At 47.1% G+C, this 25,719-nt stretch overlaps 1 protein-coding gene across 3 annotated transcripts in view; it reads right to left on the reverse strand.

The window, feature by feature from the left end:
• A1CF (APOBEC1 complementation factor) overlaps positions 1-4,794 on the reverse strand; it is a 30,050-nt gene extending 25,256 nt beyond the window's left edge. For 2 of the 3 annotated variants that reach the window (XM_074544542.1, XM_074544541.1), the window contains exon 1: positions 4,657-4,794. The gene's annotated coding sequence lies outside the window, so the exon portion shown is untranslated. The remainder of the gene's footprint in view (positions 1-4,656) is intronic. The other variant, XM_074544543.1, reaches the window with a different exon arrangement.
• Positions 4,795-25,719: the final 20,925 nt, after the last annotated feature.

A 25,719-nucleotide genomic window follows, 5' to 3' on the forward strand; every position in this document is an offset into this window, starting at 1 on the left:
TATTTATTTTTTTCCTGTGCTCCCAGGTTCTCCAGAGTTTTGATTACTACCAACATGCAGAGGCTGGGACATGGATTACCCAGCACAACAGCTCTCTCTTGTCTCTAATTCCCAAATGAGTGTTTTCTGCAGCAGCTGGAGCCCCGTTGCTGGTTTGTTTTGCCCTTCTGAGGGCAGCAGCAGAGCCCTGCTGATGTTTGTGGTGTCTGTGCCTGCTGCCTCCTCGGGAGCTGGCGTTCAGCAGGCACGGGGCAGGATTAGCACACTGCTGTGCAAAAACCACTTGGAGTCTTTCCCAGCCTGCTGCAGAAAGAGAAAGTGAGCATTCAAAAAAAAAAAAAAAACCCATTTAAAATCCAGATTGGTTTTACACTCTCTCCTGCCTGGGCAGAGACACCCCATATCCAGCCTATAGGGGAAAGCTCTGTCACACTGCAAATCTGGCCCCTTGTATCCTGCTTTTGGAGCATCCTGGCTTCATCAGGGAATTGAGGGATCAAATTGCAGCTCCCCATGGGTCTCTCTCAGCCCTGAGAGCCGGACTGGAGCGCTGCCAGGCTGGATGCCTGCAGGGCTGCTGCTCTGGATGCATGTGGATCCTTTAGGGCAGCATCCTCTCCTGCAGGGAGGAGGGATTTCCAGGAAGGTCTCTGTCCCCCCAGGAATGATTTCACGCTGAGCAGTGAGCACCGGCCTCAGGGCTGCTGGATGGATGGGAACAGAGCATCTCCCTGGCTGATGCCTTTCCAGCAGCAGCAGCAGCAGCAATATCCCTCTCTGCCTTCTGCCTTATTCGATAAGACAGCAGAGCTCTTCTGGGCTCTTCTCGTAAGGCATCCTGCAAAGATTTCAGCTGTAGACCAGCACGTCTAGACACTGGTGCACTCCAGGACATGCTGAAGCAATCCACTTGGAATCAGGGAGCAGGAGCTTTCAAGGTTGCAATGAAGTATTAAGCACAGCCTGCTGCAAAACCCGGGCTCTGGGGGGGTTCCTAACAAAGATCTGGCTTCAATCTGTGCCTGGTGCTTCCACACATTCCTGCCTTTGGAGAAAGCCCCAAGGAAACAACCCTGCCCCATGGAAGAGGGGCAGGATGCCCATCCTCAGGGCTGCCCTGACTTACCCGGAGCTGTGGAACTGGAATTGGGGTCCAGCTGGAGAGCCCCACCCCAGCGTAGCATCAGCCCCTTCAAGCCCCCACTCCTGATCCCAAAGGAATCTCCAAGCTCCCACTCCTGATTCCAAAGGAATCTCCAAGCCCCCACTCCTGATTATTTTGGGATCTGCAAGCCCCTACCCCTGATTCCTTGGGGATCTACAAGCTCCCACTCCTGATTCCAAAGGAATCTGCAAGCTCTCAATCCTGATTCCAAACAAATCTGCAAGTCCCCACTCCTGACTCCTTTGGGATCTGCAAGCCCCACTCCTGATCCCAAAGGATTTGCAAGCCCCCACTCCTGATTCCTTTGGGATATGCAAGCTCCCACTCCTGATCCCAAAGGAATCTGCAAGTCCCCATTCCTGATTCCAAAGAATCTGCAAGCCCCCACTCCTGATTCCAAAGGAATCTGCAAGCCCCCATCTCTGATTCCAAAGGAATCTGCAAGCCCCACTCCTGATTCCTTTGGGATCTGCAGGCCCCAATCCTGATTCCAAAGGATTTTGGAAGCCCCCACTCCTGATTCCTCTGGAATCTGCAAGGCCCCACCCCTGATTCCTTTGGGATCTGCAAGCTCCCACCCCTGATTCCAAAGAATCTGCAAGCCTCTATTCCTGATCCCAAAGGAATCTGCAAGTTCCCACTCCTGAATCCAATGGAGGCCAAGCCTGGACTGCACACTCAGGGTTGGACACAGTGTGGACACCCCGAGAATGGTTTGGCGACCCCACTCAGAGCAGCCAATTCACACCTACTAATTACCAGCCTGATGTCATTCACAGGTAATTGATAAACCAAAGATCTTTCCCCCATCAGTGGTGTTTGTCTGGGATGGGAACAGCAAGCCCCTCTTTTCTCTGAGGTATAAATCCCAACCCAACAAATCCCAAGGCCAGGAAAGCAGGCTTTCCAACCCTGCAGCTTTCCAAGCACTTCTTCTCTCCCTCTTTCCTGCCTCCCTTGAGTTAAACACCTAAACTCACTTTTGGACAGCGCATTTTTCCACCTCCGCCACCCAAGGATCCATCTCATGGAACCACGGAATCATTTAAGCTGGAAAAGCCCCCTCAGACCATCGAGTCCAACCATTAACCCACCACCAAACCACATCCCCAGGTGCCACATCCATGTGTCCATCAGTGCATCCAGACAATTTCCAGGATACAAATCACAAAGGGATGTTTTATTTCTGAAACTTGTGGAGTTCCAGCCCTTTCCCCTCATTGCAGGCACCAGCCTCAGTCCTTGCAGCAGTGCCAGTGTGCTGGGATAATTTTTTTTTTTACTTTAAGGGAGGAGAATTCCTGTCATCCAAAGGAAACACGATTACTTTCTCTCCTTCTTTGTTCCCTGAGCCAGGAATCAATTAGCAAATCCACCCTCACAGGGGAAAACCCCCCTTTTGTGGCTGCTGATGGAAAATGTGAATGACTGCAGCAAATGCAGGCAGTGCTTTCAGCTCTGCTTTAAAAAAGAATCAACCCAGCCACACTTAATAGAAATAATAGTTCTGGAATTCAACCAATTTCGGGGATTTGCCCTTAAAATGGATTATCATTAACAAGGGCCACCATGAGAAAAGGAAAAGGAAATAAAAGGAGAAGGGGAAGTAGCATTTTGTTCAGAAGTTTAAATTGAAATTAACACCTTTGGAAGTGCAAACTCTCCATATTTCGTATTTCATCCTCATTTGTGATGAAATTTTGACAATAGCACCAACTTATCATGGTCAAAATATCAAGAAAAGGAAGCCTCTGCTTTCACCTTCTATCAGAGTATCACTGGGTCTGGTTTTCCTCTCTCCACTTTCATTTATTTTAGGTTTCTGCTGAAATTTTGAAGCGACAAGGCAAGAAAAGGTCCTTTTATAACTTGCAAGCCCACATCAACAAGAAACAAACCTATTTTGATACCACCTGACTACTCCATGACTACTTCTACACGTGGCTCCCTCACACCTACTACAGCACATCCTCTGGCTTTGCTCCATCCATCCAGGAGCAAGATGAATCCAGAAGGTTTTACCCCCAAAATTGTGGAAAATTTTGCTTCACTTTTGGGTTATTTGGAAAAGGAGGAGTCCCTTTCCTCAGCCAAGGGACGTTTCTCATGTCAGGAATTTTGCTGAGGGGGTATGTGAGGGCAGAACCTGCCCCTGTGCAACTTTTTGGGGAAAGCTGGTTCCTGTTTCCATGAAGGAGATAACAAATGTTATCCCATGTTTATCCCACAGGACCAATATAGATCTGACTGTGCTGAGCCACTTGGACACATCTAATTAAGCCCATTTTGTTTGGTATCCCCTCAGCTCCTCTTTCCTTTTTGGAAAGACTGGACAATGATATCCACCCTCTGCCCTAATAACCCAAATAGGTCACTACAGAAACTATTTTCCTCTAGGCTATCAACATTTTGGGGATTTTTTCCCCTCCCTCCAGGCTCCAAGCAATATATACTCCTTTCTATCCATTCATAAACACCAAGCATGCTTAATTTTCCTCCTCAAATCTTGTGAGCTGCCCCAGCTCCTCACTGGGGTGACACTCTGGGGGACGGAGTCCGATTGAGCAACGCAGCACGAGGTTTTCGTCCCTTGGCTTCCCAGGGTGGGGGGTTGTTTGGTTGTTTTCCACCTCTGGTGGCTCCACACAGAGTGGGAACTCACTGACATTTGCAGGAAAGCAGGGAAAATTTGGAGCAGCATGAAGGTGCTGCAGCATATGAGCCTGGAGAAAATATTTCATGCCTAATCCGGCAGATTTTTCGCTCGGGCATCACCTTTGGAATCCCATTCCTCTTGGGCACAGCTTTTGCAGCTCTGTGACCAAATGCACACAAAATATCCCCAAAAAGACACTCGGTGATGCTGAGCCCAGCCTCCTTTCCTAGTGTTTATTTGCATCCTCATTTTGAAACCATCCTTCCTTCCCTGCCTGTTCCATGGAGGGAAAGAGCTTGGGAGGAGCATTCTGTGCTGGGCAGAAACTATTCCTGCTAACTGGAAGGGATTAGGGAAGACTGAGAGGGTTTAGGAGCAGCAATTGCCTTGGCTAGAGAGACTGGCAAAGAGAAGGAGGGACACCAAGCTGGCTGGAAAGATCTCTAATGATTAAACCTCAGAAAGTTGCGCTTTAACAAATCCAGAGCGAATTATGGCAGGGAAAATCCCTCCTCCCCGTCTGCCTTGTCCGGCCTCGCTTTGCAGGCACGGAGGAAAAGCACAAAACCCCCTCTTTTCCACAGCTTTGCCAGGTAAAAACCGCACTGAGCCCCTGAGGAGCCCTTTGTGCCCACCCTACTCATTTCCAGAGCTGTGGGGCTGTGTGGGGTCAGCCAGGGGGTGCTGGCCCCCCAATCCAGCCCTGCTCCGGGGTATGAGCCCGACGCTGGGCAGGGAGGCTCCCGATGGAGCTGCTCCTTCCCAAGCCCACCAGCAGCCCCCATTTGCACCCCCAGTGCCTCCAGCACCCCCAAACCCACGAGCAGCTGCCTACCTGAGCGGTTTTGGAGGTGGCCCCCCGGCAGAGAGGTCTCCTTGCCAGTGGGGAGTTTGCGACGTGTCACTGCGGTTATTCCCTAATCATCATATCAAACTCCAAAGGTTCAGCAGCCCCGGGCTGCTTTACAGTCCCGTGGGTTAAACGTTAACCTGCCCTATCTGCCAGCTCCCCGCAGGCCTTTGACCAGATAGCTGCCTCAGACAGCACCCAAAGGCCCAGCTTTCCCCAAATAAATGCAGGCAAATCCCATTTTAAGGGCTGGGATCATGCTGATGCCACTTTGCTCCATGCTGGGACCTTCCCCACCTGATGTGGCAGCCTTGTGACACTCCTGGGGTTTACAGGAGGTTTGGGTTTGCTGGAGGATGATGGCAGGAGTGAGAAATCCCTTCTGGTGGAGAAACTCGTCTTGGTGGCCAAAGCAAAGCTGTGGGTTGGCAGAAATTGCTGCAAAAAGCAAAGATTCAGAGCGAGGAAAGCCAGTGCAGGTTTTGGGGAGGTTTGTTGCACCCAGAAAAATCCAGAATAAATCCAGAATTTGTGAATAAATCCAGAAGCCACAAATCTCTGCAAGGGGTGGCTTCCAACCTCTGAGCATCCCAATACTACATTTGACCTGAGGCCGTAGAAAAAGCTTCCAAAATTATTTAACCACACTAAAATCATGAGTATATAATTTAATTAAGAGTATACAATAAAACAAAGTAAAAAACTTAAAGTTTTAGAAGACAACAACACACTTAAAACAAAATAAAACAATATATATAAAACAAAATAAAACAGTATATATAGAACAGAATAAAAGTTTTAAAACAATAACTAATTCTTCTTCATCATCTTCTTCTCCATAAGTTTAAGTAATACTATATAACTAGTTTAAAAAGTCCACATTACAAAATTTAAATAATTAAGTATTAAGTTGAAAAATAAAAAGAATTTAAGTATAATTTCTTAATTAAATAGTTTAACCTTAAAAATCCTTATAAAATAGTAAACAATTTTTTATCTCAAATTTTATATCTCATTAATAAAATACTACAAAACTCACACTTCATATAGACTATATGTAAATAACCTTATATAAACTATATAAATGTGTCTTATATAAATGATAATATAAATAAAAATAATGAACACCTAAATCTAAACACAAAATATCATCTCAAACACTTCATATATAAACACATATATAAACCTTATATAAACGATAATAGAAATAAAAAATAATAAACACCTAAATCTAAATACAAAATATCATCTCAAACACTTCAATCCCAACCTTAATAAAAACAAAAAACCCAAACCCCAACATTTAGTGGTCCTTGTGCCACATCTGGTGATGCAACAGCTGAATTGAATGTTTGGCTCTTTGCAAAATCCTTCTGGACCCTCACAGGGATGAAATGGAATACCACAGGTAGTTTAGCAGAGAGATTTCATGGAATTATAGAGTTGTGAAATTTGGAAAAGCCCTTTATGATCATCCAGTCAAACCAGCAGCACCACCGTGCTCACCACTGAGCACTCACCATTTTTCTTGTGTGATGTGCACGTTTGGGATCCCAGCTTTGGGATCCATCCCTGGAATTGCATCCCGCTGTGGCTGACCCCGAGCTCAGAGCTGGAGCACGCCCAGGCCGGGCCATGGTTTGCCATCCCAGGGCTGACCCCCAGCACAGGGATGCAGTGCTGGGCTTCATTTGCAGCCCTGATAAACGAAGCATTTATAATTAGGTGTTGCTGACGCTTCAGGTTTGGAAAAGTGCCATCATCCCCGTGTTTGCTCAGCTTTAAAAGCAAGAGGTGTCGCTGAGGGGGGAGGTGGCAGGGCTGGATCCCTCTTGGAGAGCAGCATCTCACTCCTTCCTCCCTTCTCACCAGAGTGCAGATCCCATTTCCCGGCCCAAATGGGATTGCTCCCAAGGAAACTTCTGCCCTCTGCTCTCCACCTCCCTGCAGGATTTAGGGGTTGAAAGGCAGGCTCTGGAGCGCATTCAAAGAGGATAAAAAACCCTCATCAAGCCCTTCCCAAGCAGTTATGAGCTCCTCTCCCTGAGCACAGTTTGGGATCTGCTGCTTCTCCTGATCTCCAGGGCACAGCTTGGGAGTGAGGGGCAGATCTTGTGAGGATTTGTGAAAAGAATTTGGAATGTGTTAGAGATGAGACTTCTGAGTTGTTTTAGAGGATGTAATTTATTTTTTTTTTATCTTTTACATAGGTAAGAAAGGTGAGTTCAACTCACCTTATATGATTTTATATGAATTATATAAAATTCATCTCACCTTATATGATTATATGATTTTATATGAATTATATGATTCAGAAGACTTCTAGTTACAAAAATGTTTAAAAATTTATTAACAAATAAAACACTATCAACAAAAATATTTATATTTTTGATTAATCTTTGAATGTTTCATCTTATAGACTTGTTACAATATAAACGTTTCTAGTTAATTATTATAATCCACAAACTTACAATACTGTCTTCCAAAATTCTAAACTTTCTTCTATTTAGTTTGACATGTTTTTATTTTAAACTGTAAATCTATGTTCTCATTTCTAATGCTTAAATTTAAAAGTATTTTCTAAAATTTCAGATCAAATCTTGTGTTTAATCCTACGTTTTAACTTACAAACACAAAGTTTTAAGAATCCTCTACATTTTGCATTCTAACATGATTTGTCAATGGATTTTTTCCTTGTCAAAGGGATTTTTCTGTCTTTAGCACACCATCCTGTCCTGTCCTAACGGACTGGTGGGATTTGATCACTGGATGAAATTTGCACACTGGATTTCAGACTGAAGGCCCCAGTGTGCCACTGAGCACTGCAGAAAGCACAGGAAAATGAGCTGAAATCACTCAGTGACCAATTAAATGCCTCTGCCCTGAATTGTGACAGTGGGAGGAGCAAGCCAGCTCCATAAAATCAAGTGTCACACACCAGCACTCAAAAAAGCAACGAAAAAGTCTCTGTGGGGCAAATGTGAGGCGTTACCTGAGTGCAGGTAACGGGGCTCTGATGATCTGTCAGCAAGAGGGGATGAAATGCAGGTGGCCATGGCATGGAAATAAGGCAGTTTGGGATGGAAAGCCCAATTTTGGGATAGAAACCAGCTGTGGATTGACCCACAGGTGTGAGGGTGCCTTAGGTTGTGGGTTAGAGGTGGGGCAGTTCTCTTCTGTTAACTAGGCAGTTTTCTTTATCTCTTCCACAACCCATCCTCCCTCCAGGAGATCTCTTCTGTTCATGGGTCATTAATTATTAATTATCTTCAGTTCATAGGCCATTAATTATTAATTATCTCCTGTCCATGGCCAGTGAGTGTCCCTGCATGGCTGATCCAATCCCATCATCCCATGGGGAGATGCTCCGCCCAGGGGAGGAGCCAAGCATTCCTACCTGGATCCAATCTGAGCTTTGGGACCCCACAGCAGCCTTTGCCCCCTGCACTGCCAGAGGAGCAGCTTTCTGCTGCCCTGCATGGCCAGAGGGAGCCCAGGCCCATCTGCAGCAGCCCTGGAGCTGCAGAGGAAAACTCCCCCCTTGTGCAGGATCCCTGACACACAGGGGACAAGGCTTGCTCTGACTCTGGAAGTGTTTTTTTGTTTGTACTATTGTATTTGTATTTTAATTTTCCTAGGAAACTCTCATTCCTATTCCCATATCTTTGCCTGAGAGCCCCTTAATTTCAGAATTATAATAATTGGGAAGGAGGGAGTTTACATTTTCCATTTCAAGGGAGGCTCCTGCCTTCCTCAGCAGACACCTGCCTTTCAAACCCAGACAGAGGGAAGCATGACAACACACATGGACATGGAAAGCCCCTCTGATGCCAGAGGGGTTGGAATTTCATCACTGTTTTTTAAGATTGTGCAGGAAGAGCAGCTGTGATTCTTTCCTTCCCTGTCTCCCCCTCTCTGCCATAGATTTTGCTCAGAAGAGGAGAAGTGATTAAGAGAGGAGATGTGATTTGTGCTCATGTTTCCTTGAAAGCCTCTTGAGGAGTAGAACATAATTGTTTCCTTCTCCACAATCACAATGGGCTGCCTCCTCCAGGGTTTGCCTCAGCCTGCCAGGTGGGATTAGGGAAAAGCACTTCCAGCTCAGGAAAAATGTCACTTGAGGGGATGTTACACCTTTGTGTTATTTATTTACTGCCACAAACTCCCTAATGGGTGGCCTGATCCTCCAGCTTTCCCTGGAAGTGCTGCAGGAAGTTTTCCAGGATGTCCAGCAATGGGTTTATGGCAAATCTCTGGCTGTGCCAAGCCTTGCTGGGGATCAGCAGCTGCCCTTTAACATAGCAATAAAGCCAATAAATATCCTTGGTGTCAGGAGGAGCAGGATCAGAGCCCAGCCATGGAAAAACATAGAAATGGTGATGTTGAGAGCATCTCCTGAGTGCTGTGTTTGCTGTGGAGACACCCTGGTCAGACAGACCCTGCTGTGATCCAGGTGTGTGGATGCTCCATTTGGTGACATTTCCACTGCAGGGATTGCTGGAAGTTAGGGAAGAAATGAGATGCTGCCAAAAAACTTTGAATTTTCCCAAGTTAGCTACAGCTTTAGAGGGATGTGTGTCAGTTATTGGGGAGGGTTTTGTGTGTGTACAGAGAGAGGTTGTTAAACACCACTGCAGCTCATTATAGCTCTCTAAACATCACAGTTCTCCCTTTTCCCTCAAATAAATCTGCATGCTGCAATGCCACTGTGCTCTGTAATTAGGAACAATTCAATTGAAGTTTTAATGCTTTCCAAAAACAATCCGTTGCTTCAGCAGCCTGACTCATACCCTGCTAGAGAGCTGCTGCTAGGCTGAAAAGGAATTTATAGTGGAGTAAACAGCCTGTGTGTATTGGTATTTAGAGATATGAAAACCACTTGGTCCTAATTCCAAAACCGATATTAAATGGAAAAAAATAATTATTTTTAAAAATGGGCACCAATGAGGTTTTTGCACTCCTTTTCCTAAAGCCTGGGACTCTCCAGACTTTCCAGTTGCCAGTTTTGCCTTGTTGTGGCTGAGACATTTTGGGTTTGTTTGTGCCATGGAAAGGCAGCAGTTGTGCCCAAAGGGGGCTGGATCCTGCTGCTGCCAAAGAAAACAGAATTAATTATAAAAGTTTTGTGTGCTTGTGGCTTCAAGATAAATCCGTGGTCGTAAGTATTCCTTTGATTTAGGATAGTCTGATATGACCTGTGTTTGTGTAAGGCTGATGGATCAAATATTGACTTGTTGGGATATGGATGGATCAAATATTGGCTTGTTGGAATATGGATCAAATATTGACAGTCTGCTGCTCCAGAAATGACTTTTGTAAAGCTGTGGTTGCAACTCCTTCAGACTCAGGTGTTTCACCAATGCCTCTGGATAACAGCAATATAAATAGTGGGTGTGCAGTGCCAGCCTGAATAATCACAGCACAGGAACACAGGAAAGTGTGTGGAAAGTGGGAGGCAGCAAGCTCATGAAATGCCCTCATTCCCCATTTCTCTGCTCAGCATTCGCTCCTAAAATCCATGTCCAAAAATAATTGCAAAGAAGTGATTTCAAGCTCGAGCTGGTGGCAAAACAGCGCTCCTGCAAATGTGTTTGACATGGGAAATGTTTGAATCCTGTCCCTGCTGGCGTGTCCTCCCCTTTGGCAAAAAATTCTTCAAAAGGCATCATCAGACCCAAACACTTGGGAAGTTTAATTGGAAGGTACATCCCAATATTTTTAGTTCTGATGAGCAATTTCCCAACCTGCTTCCTGACTTCTGTCCATGCAGTTTCTTGATACTGAGATTGTGACCTCCACCTGGGGAAATACAGGGGCATCATGGGCCTAGAAATAGCAGGTACTTTAGAAATAAAGTTGTAAATTTATAAAACAAAGTCCTCCCGTTAAGTGTGAAGGCAAACCTTGACATCACAGGTGTTAAGATTCCCGTAGTACAGCTTAAAAAAGCTTAAAAAATAAAATCTTTTTTTGCAAAATGTTACAGAACTCCAGACTGGTTTGGGCTGGGAAGGACCCTAAAGTTCATCTTCTTCTAAGGGCAGGGACACCTTCCACTCTCCCAGGCTGCTCCAAGCCCCATCCAACCTGGCCCTGGGCACTTCCAGCTCTTATTTCTCCTCTAAGTGCATTCAGAAAACCAGAATATTCTGATAGTAATGGTTTACACTGAACAGAAGTGAAAAGCAGTAATTGGATTTACTGTACAAATCACTGACAGTAAGTCCTCTAATGCTGTTAGGACTCCTTAAAATAATAGACTTAAACCTCTCTCCCAGCTGAAACCAAAGCTCCCAAGGCAAATAATTACACTTAAAGGCCAGATGTGGTTATTTTGCAGCACCTTTTTGTGGCTTCTGTGTGTGCAGGAGAAAAGCTTTAGGGTTTTTTTTCCTTTTTCTTTCTGTTTCAGTAGAAATAAATGGGATGGGAAAGGCAAGGACTTGCACAGGTATTTGTTTGCTTTGGAAGGACACCCTGCACAAGGGTGGCATGAACTCAGAGTGCCCCAGCCTGCCTGGCTGCCTACAGCATAAATCCTAATATTTCCTAATAGATGTATTTAATATATCCTGCCTGGGAAGGGAGGGGAGAAGGAAACACCTCAGTGGTTGGGTGCAGGTGTAAAGAAAATGGGGTCAAGGCCACTGCTCCAGTTTGTGGCTGGGGGCAAAGGGGGGAGGTAGGAAAAGTGGTATTGATCTGGAGATATGAGGGCACTGATAAGAGAAATGGGAACAATTTGCATGAAGAACTTGGCAAGTCTGGGCAGGTCAAACAGACAGGAATGAGGCTTTATTTTTATATATAATTGTGCTTTTAACAAAATTAAAAGGGTGCTGTTGAGCCTTGTAGATTTTTTCTCTGCTGGGAGACTGGGGAGGAAAATGAGATTTTTCCAAGCAGCAGGCTGGGACTTGTAAAGCCAGGCCTAACCACTAAACTGAGTTTTTTACCTCTTCTGAGCTTTGGGCACCTGGGGAGGCAGGAGCAAATAGTTTGTGACTTGTTTCCTCCCATGCAGCTTTTGCTTTTTTCCACTTGTGCTTTTCATCAAAGCCCATTTCATACCTGCCTGGTGGATGCAGGCATTTGTGGAATATTTCCCACAATATTCACCCTTTGAGGGTGGCTGTGTGCCCGTGACTCACTGCACCTTTCTGATGTCTAATAATAACTTCCTTCTGAAAAATGGCTCTGCAACACATTGAATTCAGGTGTGTTTTATCATCCTGTGGGATGGCAGGAAAGCACTTGGTGCATCTTGCTGTCATTTGGGCATCAAAGTTTATAAAACTGGTACAGAACTTGTACAAGGGATTCAGGGAAGAAATAGTGGCTGGGATGGAGTTTGATGTCCTGAGTGGGCTTTGTAAGTCCCTGGTTTGTGAATTCATTGAGAAATTGAATCACAGGGTGGGTTGGGTTGGAAAGAGTCTTAAAGCTCCTCCAGTGCCACCCCTGCCATGGCAGGGACACCTTCCACTGTCCCAGGCTGCTCCAGCCTGGCCTTGGGCACTGCCAGGGATGCAGGGGCAGCCACAGCTGCTCTGGGCACCCTGTGCCAGGGCCTGCCCACCCTGCCAGGGAACAATTCCTGCCCAGTCTCTGATCTAAACCTGCCCTCTGTCACTTTAAAGCCATTTCTTGTCCTGTCACTCCGTGCCCTTGGCAGAAGTCCCTGTCCCTGACTTTCCCTGGGGCAGGAAAAGGAAATCAGGCTTGACTTTGCTCTTGCTCAGGCAGAGGTGCCTGGAGAAGATCAGGAATGTGGGGCCTGTCCCAAACCACCTTAGGAGTGAAGTGTGGGAGGGTGGCTATGGGAAACTGCAAAAGGAATTAAAAAAGGCTCCTGTGACCTGAAGAACCTTGAGAAACAACCAGAGGGTGCTGAGCATTCCTGGGAAAGGGAAATGGGAATGGGTGGCCAGCTCCTCCAGCTCATAGCTACAGCAAGAATTCCTCACCTCCACGAATTGCAGAGGTGCCAAAGTGCCCCACTGCCCCCCTAAAACACAGCCAGCTCATGGTGGAGACTCACACATCTTGCTGCAGCAGCCTCAAAGTGCTCAGAACCCAAAATAGTGCTGGCCACGGGCTGGGTTTCTTAAAATATTTCCCTAAGCCTTGTTGTTTTTGCTGTCTCCTTTGCCCACTGGGTTGGTGGGTGGTCTCTTGGTGGGGTTTGGGTTTTTGTTTGGTCATGGGTGGCCCTGAGCTGGAAGGGTTGGGGTTCTCAAGGCAGGGGCTGGGATTTGGGGTAGGGGACCTTGCTGGAGCCCAGCTCAGAGGCTCATTGCTCCTTCAGGAGGCTACAAAAAGTAGTTCTGACTCAAAAAAGTAGTTCAGACTCAAATCATGAGGCTTGGCCCCTCTGCCTGGGCCAAACGTGAACTTCCCTGAGGGTTTGGGTTTGGATCCCACTGTTGGAGTTCAGGGGAGCTGCCAAGCTGTCCTAAATTCAGGTGGGTGGTGGAGCTGGATCTCCCCCCAGGAGGCCAAATGTGAACAAGAAAGGGTCTGTGATGCAGGGCAGTGGTGTTTGGCTTGGGATGTGTGACTGCTAACCACAAACAGAGTCAATATTTAATAGAAAAGAATGGAAAAATAGTAAAAATAGTACTTTAAGCAGACCTGTGTCGCTTCAACATAGGTGTGAGGGGTATCTTTTGTCCTTTTGAGTGTTTATTTTATTTTTATTATTTTTTAAATGAATCTGGGACCCTGGCAGTTTTTGGTGTCTGCCAGCACCATCCTCTGAGCTGCCTGCAGGGTGAGAGATGGGGAATAAACTCATTTTGAGTGAATGTTTTTAAACAAACCCTTTCCAGCTGTGGCCAGACTTGAACCTTCCAATGCTTCCATGTCTGGTGAAAATGGTGTTTCTTTAAATAAAAAAGGTAGGAGCCAGCACTCCAAAGCAGAACCCCAGATGGGTTTGGGTGGGAAGGGATCTTAAATCCCATCCAGTGCCATGGGCAGGGATATCTTCAACTGTCCCAGGTGGCTCCAACCTGGCCTTGGACATTTCCAGGGATCCAGGGGCAGCCCCAGCTGCTCTGGGCACCCTGTGCCAGGGCCTGCCCACCATGCCAGGGAACAATTCCTTTCCTCTTTTGGATCAGCTCTGGTGTGGGTGCTGTTGGAGGCACCTTCTCCTTTCTGAGTGATCCTTGCTCTTCCCATCCCATCATATTCCTGCTGTGCATGGGGTGGCTTGGGATGGTCTTGCTGGACAAACTAAACTCCGTAAAAACACCATCCACCCTCCAAGGCTTCCTGAGCAGTGCCACCATCCTGGACTCAGCTTTCCCTGATGGTTCTGTCAGTTCTTTCAGGGAGTTTCAGCTCTGTCAAGGTGTCATTTTCCCCCTGGGAAAAGTGGCTTCTCTAGCAGCTCCAGCCCAGCTTTCTTTTTGAGCTGAAGCTGTCTCAAAGGAGATGTCCACCCTTCCTGGCAAACCTTGCTAGGAGCACTTAGGTCATATTCTGCTTTTATTTCCCCTGCTCTGAAAGCAGCCAAACTTCTCTTCAAAAGCTTCGTGCAGCTGGAAATTGCTGAAGGCTCTCCAGCATCCAGCAACAAATTACAACTGTGAGATAACACACAGCCCTGGGCATTGGCTAGAAATGGCACATTCTAAATATTTTAATTGCTGATTTGTATGTTTGGGAGGAGGAAAAAAACCCCTTCAGAAGCCGTGCAATGCATGTATAAATTCTGAGTTGTAAATAAATATGCTCCCTGGGAGCTCAGATTTTTTTGGCAGTTTATCAAGCAGTGAGGTTTAAATGGGAATTCATTCAGCTGGACTAGAAAGCAGTCAGAATATCTCTGGGATTTTGGAGTGGGATGGTGCTCCCTGAGCTGGGCAGGCCTCTCCTAATGTTGGTGTCCATGAAAACTGAGAATTGAGAGTGTGCAAAGGGACCTCTGGAAAGGAGAGGAGCCAACTTGCATGGAGCAAACTCAAGGTTTTGTCCCATTCATGGCCTGCAAGAGCCAATTCTGTTGTGAGAAGGTCAGAGAAGAATCAGAGCTGCTTCTCCAGCCTTGGAAGAGAATTCCTGCTGCCCAAGCTTTGGGCCTTTGGACAAGGATGCTGTGTTCCCAGGGAGGATGGCTGGTACCTGTGGGATTGCTCAAATAAGTCTAAAAAGATTGAATATGGATGCACTCAGAGTTGCTTCCCAGGCTTCAAACTGAGACAGATGTGACAGGACTTTTAATGCTGGAGGAAAATAAAAATATCTATTTAAAATGGCAAGAATCCAGTTAGAACAGGAAAATGCCAGGCACAGACCCAAGGCCAGGTTGGCCTCTGCTTTGTGCATCTTGGAAATTGCTTTTCCCAGGTGCTGACCTCAGTGCAGAGGGGCATGGAGAGGTTTTGTCCTCATCTTGAGCAAGGCTGGCTGCAAAACCCCTCCAGGTGAGCTGCCAGCAGCTTTTCCAGGAACACCAGGAATTCTGCCTATGGGAATGAGCTTGGGAAGGCAGGGAAACAAAGCTCTAAAAATTACAGCTGGCTCTGCCACCTTGGGTTTTAATTTCTTCATCAACACAATTTCACCTGGGTGGCAGACAGGGACTCTGAAGGGCAATTTTCCCTCCTTTCCCTATCCAAAGTGGTTGGAATTGCCCCTGAGCTGGTGGATGAGGTGGTTCCTGAGAGCAGAGCGTGCTTACCTGGCTGTTCCCAGGCTCCAATATGGGCAGCAGCTGATGCAGAAAATGCTCGAGTGCAGAGCAAACCAAGCAGAGGAGAAATATTAATTTAGATTTTTTTCCAAAAGGCAGCTGGTTTTGTTGGTTTTGCTCACTGGGTTATGCAGATGCTCCCTTGGTGTCAGGGATTTCTGATGGAGCTGGTGCTCTCAGGTGTGACAGAAGGCATAAAAAAAGGTCGTAAATACAGCTTTGACTTCAGGTAAAAGTAATAAAATCCCCCCAAAAGACAGACAAAACTGCTTCTAAACCCAGCTTGCAGCAATTTCATGCTCTATATATCCAAGAGGTTTCAGTAGCAATTCAGTAGCATCAAGAATTCTTCCTTTTTCACTGTAAATATTTCCGAGATTAAAAATAAAACTCCAAATAATTCCCCAATTCCCGTGTGCAGCCCTGATGGATTTGTACCTCCTGAGATGAGTTTAATTATTTTTCACCTGAAATAATTACGATTTTACTGCCACAGTTAATGTTGACTGAACTTTTAAGCTGAAACTTTCCTGGTGTTTTTGCAAATCTATGGGGTTTTCATTATTTCTTCTCCTCCCAAGACAGTATGAACAGAACAGGGCGTCATTCCTTGGTAAAGAAGGATTTAATAATGAAAATTCCATTTTTAAGGAACCTAAACCTGAACATCTGTGTTGGGAGAGTTTGTAGGAGCTGAGGATCATTTCTAAATGGTTTCTCTGTTCAGCAGCTTCCAAAAGCAAAAGTCATGGATGCTGAATGTTGCTTGGGATTTTAAACTGAAAATCCATTTAGAAAGAAGAGAGTCCTCGAGGGAATCGAGGTAAAAATAGCTGCCAAACAAGGCAAAATTGAAGAGGAAAAGAACATTGATATTCAGAATATTCATTTCTCACGGAGCCTGACGTTAACAGCTCTGCTGGGAAATTACATGATTGTTGTTAAAATGCTGTGGAAATCCAAATAAAGGCTGGGAAGCTACAGGATGTTCTCGGAGGATGCAAGCTTTGCTGGAAGAAAACGAAATAAACAGTTCAGCTCCAACACCTAAATATTGATATAAAGATGTAAAAGTCGAGGAGGCTTCACAGAGCAGCACGTGATGGGGATGTCCCAGGGCACTGGGCAGGCTTGGAGAGTCAGATATTCTCCATCCCTGTGGAGCAGTTGGAGCTCATGTGGTGTCCTGGAAAAGCAGGATGTGAGCCAAGGAATAGAGGAATGACAACCCCAGTAATGGAATTGCTGGCAGAGTTGGGCAGGAGCTGGGCTGCAGGAGCACAGGGAGGAATGGGGTTTAAAAATAACCTTATTTTTAAAAATAACCTGATGGGTGGGCAGCCCTGAGCAGGGGGTATCTCCATCCCTGAGGGTGGGTGGTCCTGGGGCTCCCAGAGCCCTTTCCCAGTGCTCCCAGCTGGGGTTGCTGGGGTTGCCAGCACATGCTGCCACTTTGGGACCGTGGCTCCTGAGGGGGATTTGGGGTCACAGCAGCACAGGGCAGGAGCCACTTGTGGGAAAATGTCCCTGGAGCTCGTGGCTGAGCAGGGACGTCATCAGGGCTGACATTCCCATATGGATCCTGTGGAGCTGCTGCTGGCCCAGGCCCAGCTCACTCTGGAGTTGTTCCTGCTCAATGTTCCCTTGAGCAGACAGGACAGGACAGGGCTGCTGTGAAACGTGCCTTGAGCTGTTTGATTTTCCAGCATCAGTCTCATTCCATGGTTATGACAATGGGAAGTGCCAGCAGCTCACACCCCAGGCAGCAGACTAAGAACTTAATGTTACAACCCACTTTATAAGTTTTTTGACCAATCACACAAAGCAAAAGCACATTGACAGCAGTTCTATCCAATCATCATAAGCACATGTACCTTTGGTTAAACAATGCTTGCTTATTTTGAATACAATACCTACTTGTGAGCCTTAAAACACAATGCACAGAGCTCCATTATTAAGCTTAAAACTTCCTAATATCTCACTAGATAAACTTTTCTGCAGCTTAGGGCGTTATTCTAGACAAGCGTTAATACACAGACCATTGTCCTATTTGTCCTTACTTTTCTACTTCTTACATAATTTTTCTGCTGACCAATCTCATGGTTCTGCTGTCTCTGAGGCCTGCCTTTTGCAGCTTTCCCAAAACCCTCTGATTTTCTGGATTCCCACAGGGGCCTTTTCAATATTTGACTTTCCCCCACTGCTTTGTCACCCTCCTGATTTTCCAGAGCTGCTTCTGTCGTGTCGAAAGTTTCTCGCTGATGGTTTGGTCACCTCCAAGCTCTGCATCCAAAGGCAGGACACAAGCAAGCAGGAGGATGGAAAATTGGGCTCTGCCTCAAATCCCACTGCCCCAAACACCCCCAGCCACAGCAAGGCTGCTCTTGGAGCTGATCCAAAATAAATTTGGGGGATGCTGAGGAGGAGCAGCCTTTAGTGGCATCGCCTTCCCAAGATAACCATCAGTTGTCACCCAATTTTGGCACGGGACACGACAGCAAGGAGCAGGAAGCTTTTTAGATCAGTCCCAGATGAGATGCTGAGCATTTTCCAGGAGCATTTCTGTCTGGGAATAGCCAGTGGGAGGCTGAATGGATTTGTGCCTGGCCAGGTGGCTGCCACAGCTGTGCTGTGCTGCTGGATGTCACCCCTGCCACCACTGCCATCAGGGGCAGAAGGGGTGGCAGGGCTTTGTTCCATGGCTGCAGAGGGGAAATGCTCTTGGGGATGAGTTTTCCTGAAAGGTGGAAGCATTTTTATTATCGATTTACAACTAAATCAATTTTTAAAATTTGTTATTTTAAAATTAAAAATATTTTAAATTATTTTATTTATTTATTTATCTATTTATTTAATATATTTTACTATACATTTTAATATATATTTCCATATATTAATATATTTTAAATATTATATTTTATATATTATATATTTTAATATAGGTTTTAATGTATAATTTATATATTTTAATATAAATTTAATATAATTTTAATGTATATTTTAAAATGTATTTCTGTCTATATATTCATACATATATATGCATACACATATAATATATATGTATATAAATTTAGTATATATTAGTATATATTAGTAATTTATAAATATTATATATTTGTAAATGCATAATAATAAAAAAGTATGCTAAAAATAAATATTAAAAATTAAAGTATTAAAATGTATTAAAATGTATCATAATAATTGCCCATTTAGAAAAATATAGAAACAGTTGAGAAAAGTTTTTGCCTAGATTTGTAATAAGATCAAGTGATGGGATATGACAAAAAAGGAAGTATTTACATGCAATCGTCTCTTTACAAGTCTGGCAGAAAGTGACTTTTTTTTTTTAATGGAGTTATGACAAAACTCTCAGTTTTTGTTCCCATTCACCATTTTTCAAAACTCACCCCGTGCTGAGTGGGAGGGAGGATACAGCCTTAAGAACCACAAATGCAGAGTGGGAAATTCTTCTGGGACAGCAGACAGGGGGAAAAAACCCAGCAGGAATTCAGGCGTAGATGTTGAGAGCATCTAAATTTGGCTGCTGGATTTGTGCAGCCCCAACAGCTCCCACTTGTGCAGTTTATTTTTTCCCCCTCTTTATTAAAAAGCAAACTCTTTGCAGTCTGTGCTTGGAGTGTCCAGTTGTGGAAGTGCCTCCAAAGATGAGAGTTAATAATATTTATCTAAAACATGCCAGAGCCCACGTGGAGTCTGGGGGATTGGGCTGGATAAAACCAGAATGAAATCCCTGCTATCCTGGGAATCACTGGAGGGGCTTTTTTTTATTTTTCCCACCAGCCTCTGATGCTGTGGAGCAGTTGTGGTGAGAGCATGGATATGATGCTACCCCTGTAGCCAAAGGGATATTTTTAGCTTCCTCGTTTTCCTCAAGGAAAATGACATCCTGCTTTAATTTATATTAATGGGGGGAAAAGTTGGAACTGTGGGACCATTTCCAGAGCAGTGTCATAAGCAGCAGTGAGGGGAAAAAATGCCAGAAAGAAAGAGGAAGATACAATGAAGTATCTTCAGGTTATTGCTTCAAGAAAAACAAAATTAATGTGGGATATCACAGTATTTTATATAATCCTGGAATGGTTTGGGTTGGAAGGAACCTTAAATCTTAAAAGGACACCTTCCACTATCCCAGGTGCTCCAAGCCTTGTCCAGCCTGGCCTTGGGCACCACCAGGGATCCAGGGGCAGCCACAGCTGCTCTGGGCTGCTCTCTCCATCCTTCCAGGGAACAATTCCTAATTCCCAATATCCCATCCCTCCCTGCCCTCTGGCACTGGGAGCCATTCCCTGTGTGCTGTCCCTCCATCCCTTGTCCCCAGTCCCTCTCCAGCTCTCCTGGAGTCCCTTTAGGCCCTGGAAGGTCACAATTTGGTCTTCCGGGAGCCTTCTCCTCTCCCAGCCTGGCTCCAGAGCAGAGGGGCTCTGTGAACTCTTGAAATTCCACAAGCAAAATTTGGGTGATGGGAATAATATCCACCTAGATTTGGGTGATGGGAATAATTTCCTCTGACTTACTGCATGTGCAGTGTCACTGTGGCTGAAGGTTTGATGGATTACAATTGATAGCAGAAGGGGAATTCAGCCCAGTTTCCCCAGTGGGGTCAGAACTGGATGATCTTGAAGGTCTCCCTTCCAACCCAAACCATTCTGGGGTTCTGTGCAAATGCCTGAGCTGCATCACCTGGAGCTTTCTGTGCTCCAAAATCCAAAAATCTGGATTTTTGCACACTTCAGTAGCTGCAGGGTGTGTAGGACACACAGCTCACACATCCTCACACTGCTCGTGCCCCAAGCCAACCCCACAAAATCCTGTGGCAGCAAAAAAATCCCGTGACAAGCTCAGAAGGAGCTCAGCACACTGCCTGCTCCATGGCATCATCATCTCCAAGGCTGATTTTTTAATACAAATATCTTTGTTCCCATTTAGGGAGTTACTCCATGGTGAGCAGGCTCATATCCGTGAGTAAATTAGACACTGAGGAGGTGACACAGTTTATTAAATTACCCAGTGAAATAGGGACTAAAATGAAGAAGGAAACAGCACAGAATTAATCCTTCCTTTTTATGGCCTTAAAATACCCTCCCACTGAAATCTTCTCTGTCCATAAGGCAGCTCCATCCCTTGGGAAGCTGCCACAAAACTTCAGCTGATGTTAAGAGATTGGGGGGGAAATAGAGCTTCAGACTTGTGCCACTATTGAAGTAAGTCACAAAATACCAAATATTTTCTTTTTTAACATGGTGGGGATTGCTGCCTTCCTCCAGCTCCTCCAAATCACACAGGGCTGTGACCTCGAGTCCACTCTGCTGCTGCTGCTGCTGGAGAGGCTCTTTGCTTGCAAAAGCCAGCTTGAAAGAGAGAATGGTGGGGGTTGCAGAGGTGGAGTGAAAGGCAGGGTATTGATTTTATAAAAACCCAGCATCACCTTTGATACTCTGTTAAAGTTACACCAAGGGAGAGCTGGCACGGCTTCCAGCGGGATAATTCCGGCCCCAGCCTGAGTAATGTCTGCGTGCTGCCATGAGAAACGCAGGCGCTGAGCCTTTCCTGCCTTCAATAGCTGGCATATTTTACATATCTGCTGCCTGCAAACTGTTTTCTACAGTGCCTCGGCACAGAGAAGCCGCGGGGAGCCGGCAGAACGAGCTCTGGCTGAAGGTGAGGGGATATTTCCAGCAGAACTTTGTGTTCTGCCTGCTCCGAACGTGCCTGGGGATGCTCACCCTCCGCCGGAAGGAGTGGGAATGGAGGGGCTCAATCCATTCTGGGACCCTTTCCTTATGGATGGGATCGTGCCCTTTCCTTGGATAAACTCCCGAGGTCTCACTGGGCAGGATTTAAAGCTAAAAATGTGCACTAATGAAAGGCACCGAGAATGAGGGGGCTGTAAAGCGCTTCCCAGCACCTGGAGCATCGCATCCTCACCAATTACTGCCACTGTCTCCAATTAACAGCGCGGGGTTAACCTGGGGGTGGGTTTATCCCTGGAAAACGGAGCTCAGCCTGGGGGCGATGCTGGGGCGGGGCGGGATCGCTGCTTGGTTTGGGTCAGCTCCGGGACCTCCCTCTGTGCCTCTCGATCCACTGCGAGACACATAAATTCCCCTGCTGTCCTGCCCTGGGCTCAGCCTGCCCGCGTGCCCCGAGGAGCTGCTGAGCTTCCCTGCTCCTGGCCGGGCTCCCGGGCATCCCGGTGGGCACAGAGAGGGGACCGAGATGTGGGCACGGAGGGGAGCGGGATGTGGGCACAGAGAGAGGAGCGGGATGTGGGCACAGAGGGGAGCGGGATGTGGGCACAGAGAGGAGCGGGATGTGGGCACAAAGGGGAGCGGGATGTGGGCACAAAGGGGAGCGGGATGTGGGCACAAAGGAGCGGGATGCGGGCACAGATGGGAGCGGGATGTGGGCACAGAGAGGGGAGCGGGATGTGGGCACAGAGAGGGGACCAGGATGTCGCTGCTCCTGTGCCTCGGGGGCGCGCAGTGTCCCTGTCCCTTTGCTTCCAGCCTCTCCTCCTGCTGGCCCTGGGCTTCCAGCCGCCTCTCCTGCCCGGGGCATCCCTCGGGCGCTGCCTGTGTGCCAGTGGGATGCGTGCAGGCTCCCAGCCGGGACAGGGCTGCGGGACGCGGTGGGGACACAGCCTCACCCCGCTGTCCCCTGCCGCTCCTGGCTCTCTCGGTCTCCTTGCAGAGGTTTCTCAGGGCCGTGCTGGGGCTTTGTTGCCGGCTCTTTTATCTCGGTGCTTATCTGCAGATGAAGCCGCAGTTGGTGCGGGCTGCAGCCGGACCCTGCGCTGGGAGCGCTCCGCCGATGGATGCGGAGCGTGGCTTTGGCTCGGTGTGGGGACACCGGCGATGCTGTGACCCCACAGGATCTCAGAGCCTCTTGCTCTGCGATTTTGGCCTCCCAGGAGCTGACCTTGAAGCGGCAGCAGTTGCTGGTTGTGAAATGGGGACGCTCCTTGGTGACTCGATGCGCTGTCAGTGAGCTCATGGAGTCACCAGCTGTTCTTAGTGCCATCTACAATTTTATATAAAAATATATCGATGTGGCCTTTAATCTAGACCCAAACAGATTACTGAGCATGCTTTACCGATGTGCTTCCCCTTCTGTGCCTCCCAAGCAGCACAAGGCAGCTGGGATATTAATAATGACCATGTGTTGCTCACACACTCCAGCCCCAGAGTGCCAGCTTGGGGAGTCAGCCTGGGACCTGTTCCTGCTCTAGAGACTGGATTTCCTTTAAATGAAAGCTCTTCTCAAAAGAGTCATAGCCCAGTGTCCCCAGCTGGGGTTCAGTAAGGTGGTGAGGGCTGGAGAGACTGTCAGAATGGGGCTGATGGTTTAATTCACAGAAAATACATAATTATCCTTAACTCACAGCTTCCTTGGAGTTTCGTCTCTGTGCTGCTGGCCCCTGGAGCTGCAAAACAACTCAAACCAAAGTGGTGTTCCTGGGGTAAAAATGTGGAATTACACAGTTCCAATTAAAAGAAGTTTGCCCAGTTTTAAAAAACCTCTTTGGTGAAAGTTGCATCCTCCTTTTGCTGCATGTGAGATTGTTGTAGGGCAAAACCTGCATTTTGGTGCAGTCAGGTGGCGGCTGCTCGATGGAGATCCCTCTGCTTTCCTCATTCAGGAAAGCCAGAGGTTTGGGAATGGCAAACCAGCTTGGACATGAGTGCCCCTGGGATTTGAAACTGCCCCAGGTGTTGGGAAAAGGAGATCCTCCTTTCCTGACTGGGTATCCTGGCAGAAAGGCCACAAGCCTTTATATTTAAATAGACAGACTCACATCCATAATTACATCTATAAAGGGGAAATAAAGAATTTCATTGATAAGAGAACACAAAAATGCCACAGGTAATCACGTTTTGAGGAAAAGGTTCTTCTATCATGTAAAAACTTGGATGAAAGTGATGGTTGTGCAGTTGAAATCGTTAAATGAATAAGACAAACTCATTCTAACTCCCAGGGGAGTATTTTTACCCCTGGATTGAGATACTCTTCACCCTAATTTTGTTTCTACACAAGTTAATATTCTCCTGGGAAACACATAAAGTCTGAAAAATCAGTGATGAAAAATAATAACCAGCCCACTGCCCTACACACACACACACACACACACACAAAGGACCAAGAAAACACTGAGAATTTGCCCAATGACAATAAAAATCCCAAAATGAAGCTTTGAAGCATCTCAGAAGTAACTAAAACACACCAGGAAATGATCATTTGGCCTTTAAAATAAACAAACTACCTAAAGCTGCTCCTTTACAGGTTAAAAAAACCTCACCTCCAAAATCTTAATTTGCCTTAAAAATAGAGATTAGGGAGTTGCCACTCCACCATGAGCTCTCCAGTGTGGAGGAAGCAGCTACAACTCCAACTATTCTGTGACTCCAAGACCTGGTTATCTTGAACCCTCAGCATCTGTTTAACTTATTAAAAACCTTCATTAAAACCTCAATTGCAAAACATGTCAGGATGAACAACTGGGCTGGACACCTACGTGAGATGAAGGTTTCTCATCCCCAAAGGATTTGCCCACCTTCATCTTCCTCAAAACCTGAAGCTGCTCTGTTTTATTCCCAGCCAGGTGTGAGGGATCCTCGTTTTCCTCCTCCTGAGGCCCAGGGCAGGCACCAGGTGAGGACTGAGGGTGGTTCCTGCATTTTTTGTCTCTATCCAAGGCACACATGTTGCCTATCCAGGTGTTTTCCACCCTGGGCCTTTCTCTTTCCATCCGGCTGCTTGTCAGACATTCATTCTCAGTACTGATGCTTTTCTCCTACTCATTCACGGCACTTTGACAGAAGGAATCCAGGAATTGCCTTCCAGGCTGTGTTCCTGCCCCTGGGACAGGTTCTACAGTGCCAGGTTTACAGAGGCAGGCAGAGATCCCTCCCTGGGAGCCAGCTGTGTTTGATCCGAGGAGAACCATCCCCACTTGGTCTTTTCCTTCATTAATGAATCTTCTTCCCTCCTTTGGCTGAGGGGAGATGTTGTTCCCGTTTTGGGCTTAATTTTCTCTGTCTTGCCAATGATTTTGGTTCTGGTTTTCTCCAGTTGTGACTGTCATGGGTTGGTCACCACCATTCGGGTGTCCCTATCCCAGGGACTTGGGGGGAGCAGTGTCACTGCCACCCCAAGGGTGTGACGGTGTTTACAGGGGTCTCAGGTTGAGGGAAGAGATGAGAATCTGACTCCATGTTTCAGAAGGCTTGATTTATTATTTTATGATATATATTACATTAAAACTATACTAAAAGAATAGAAAAAAAGATTTCATCAGAAGGCTAGCTAAGAATAGAAAAAGAAAGAATGATAACAAAGGTTTGTAGCTCGGACTCTCTGTCTGAGCCAATTGACTGTGATTGGCCATTAATTAGAAACAACCAACATGGGCCAATCACAGATGCACCTGTTGCATTCCACAGCACCAGATAATCATTGTTTACATTTTGTTCCTGAGGCTTCTCAGCTTCTCAGGAGGAAAAATCCTAAGGAAAGGATTTTTCATAAAAGATGTCTGCGACACAAGAGCTCACCCCGTATCCCCACACGCGTTTGGAGCATGGACTGGATGACCAGGCCCAGAGCAGCACCATTCGATGAGAAATTCTTTATTTTGGGATCCGCGACGAATCACAGACTGGTCTCAGCAAGCCACGGCCACGAGGAGTACGGAGACCAGCCGGCGCCCTCGGCGGGCTCCTGGATCACCATCAGCACCCCGATGCCCGTGGTGTGTCCCTGTGCCGCTGCCTGAGGGTGCTGTCCCGGTGTGGGCCCGGGCGGAGCGGCGGTGCAGGAGCAGCGGCAGGCCCGGAACAGCCTGCGCACCCGGGAGAGCCGCCGCGGCTCCAGCTCCAGCTCCGCCGAGGCCCGGGGCGGCAGCGCTGAGGACCGAGTCTGCGTGGCCCGCTCCATGAAGAGCCGCACAGGGGCACTCCGCTCCCGGCCCGGGCTCTCGGTCTGCACGTCTCGATCCACGCGTTGGGCAGCACGCCAGCTCTCGGGTGTCTGGGCGAACTGGTGGATTAAGAGCACTTCTGGCTCGGTCGGGGCAGGGGTGGAGGGTGTGGAGGGCACTGTCGACACGGTGTCCGGCGTGGCTTTGCCCGAGCAAGCCACGCAGCTCCTGAGGCGCCGGCACTGCCCGCGGGCCGCGGCGTTGGACGGCGGCGGCAGCGGTAGCGGGCTGAACGCGGTCAAGCGCTGTCCCCGCCCCGGTCTGCCCGAGTTGGGACGGCTCCTGGAGCTCTGGTGCGGGCGGGAGTGCCGTGAGGGCTTCTCCCCACGGGCGGCCGGAACCGGGCTCT

The sequence above is a fragment of the Zonotrichia albicollis genome, chromosome 7, assembly GCF_047830755.1.
Source record: "Zonotrichia albicollis isolate bZonAlb1 chromosome 7, bZonAlb1.hap1, whole genome shotgun sequence".
In the NCBI taxonomy this organism is placed as follows: domain Eukaryota; kingdom Metazoa; phylum Chordata; class Aves; order Passeriformes; family Passerellidae; genus Zonotrichia; species Zonotrichia albicollis.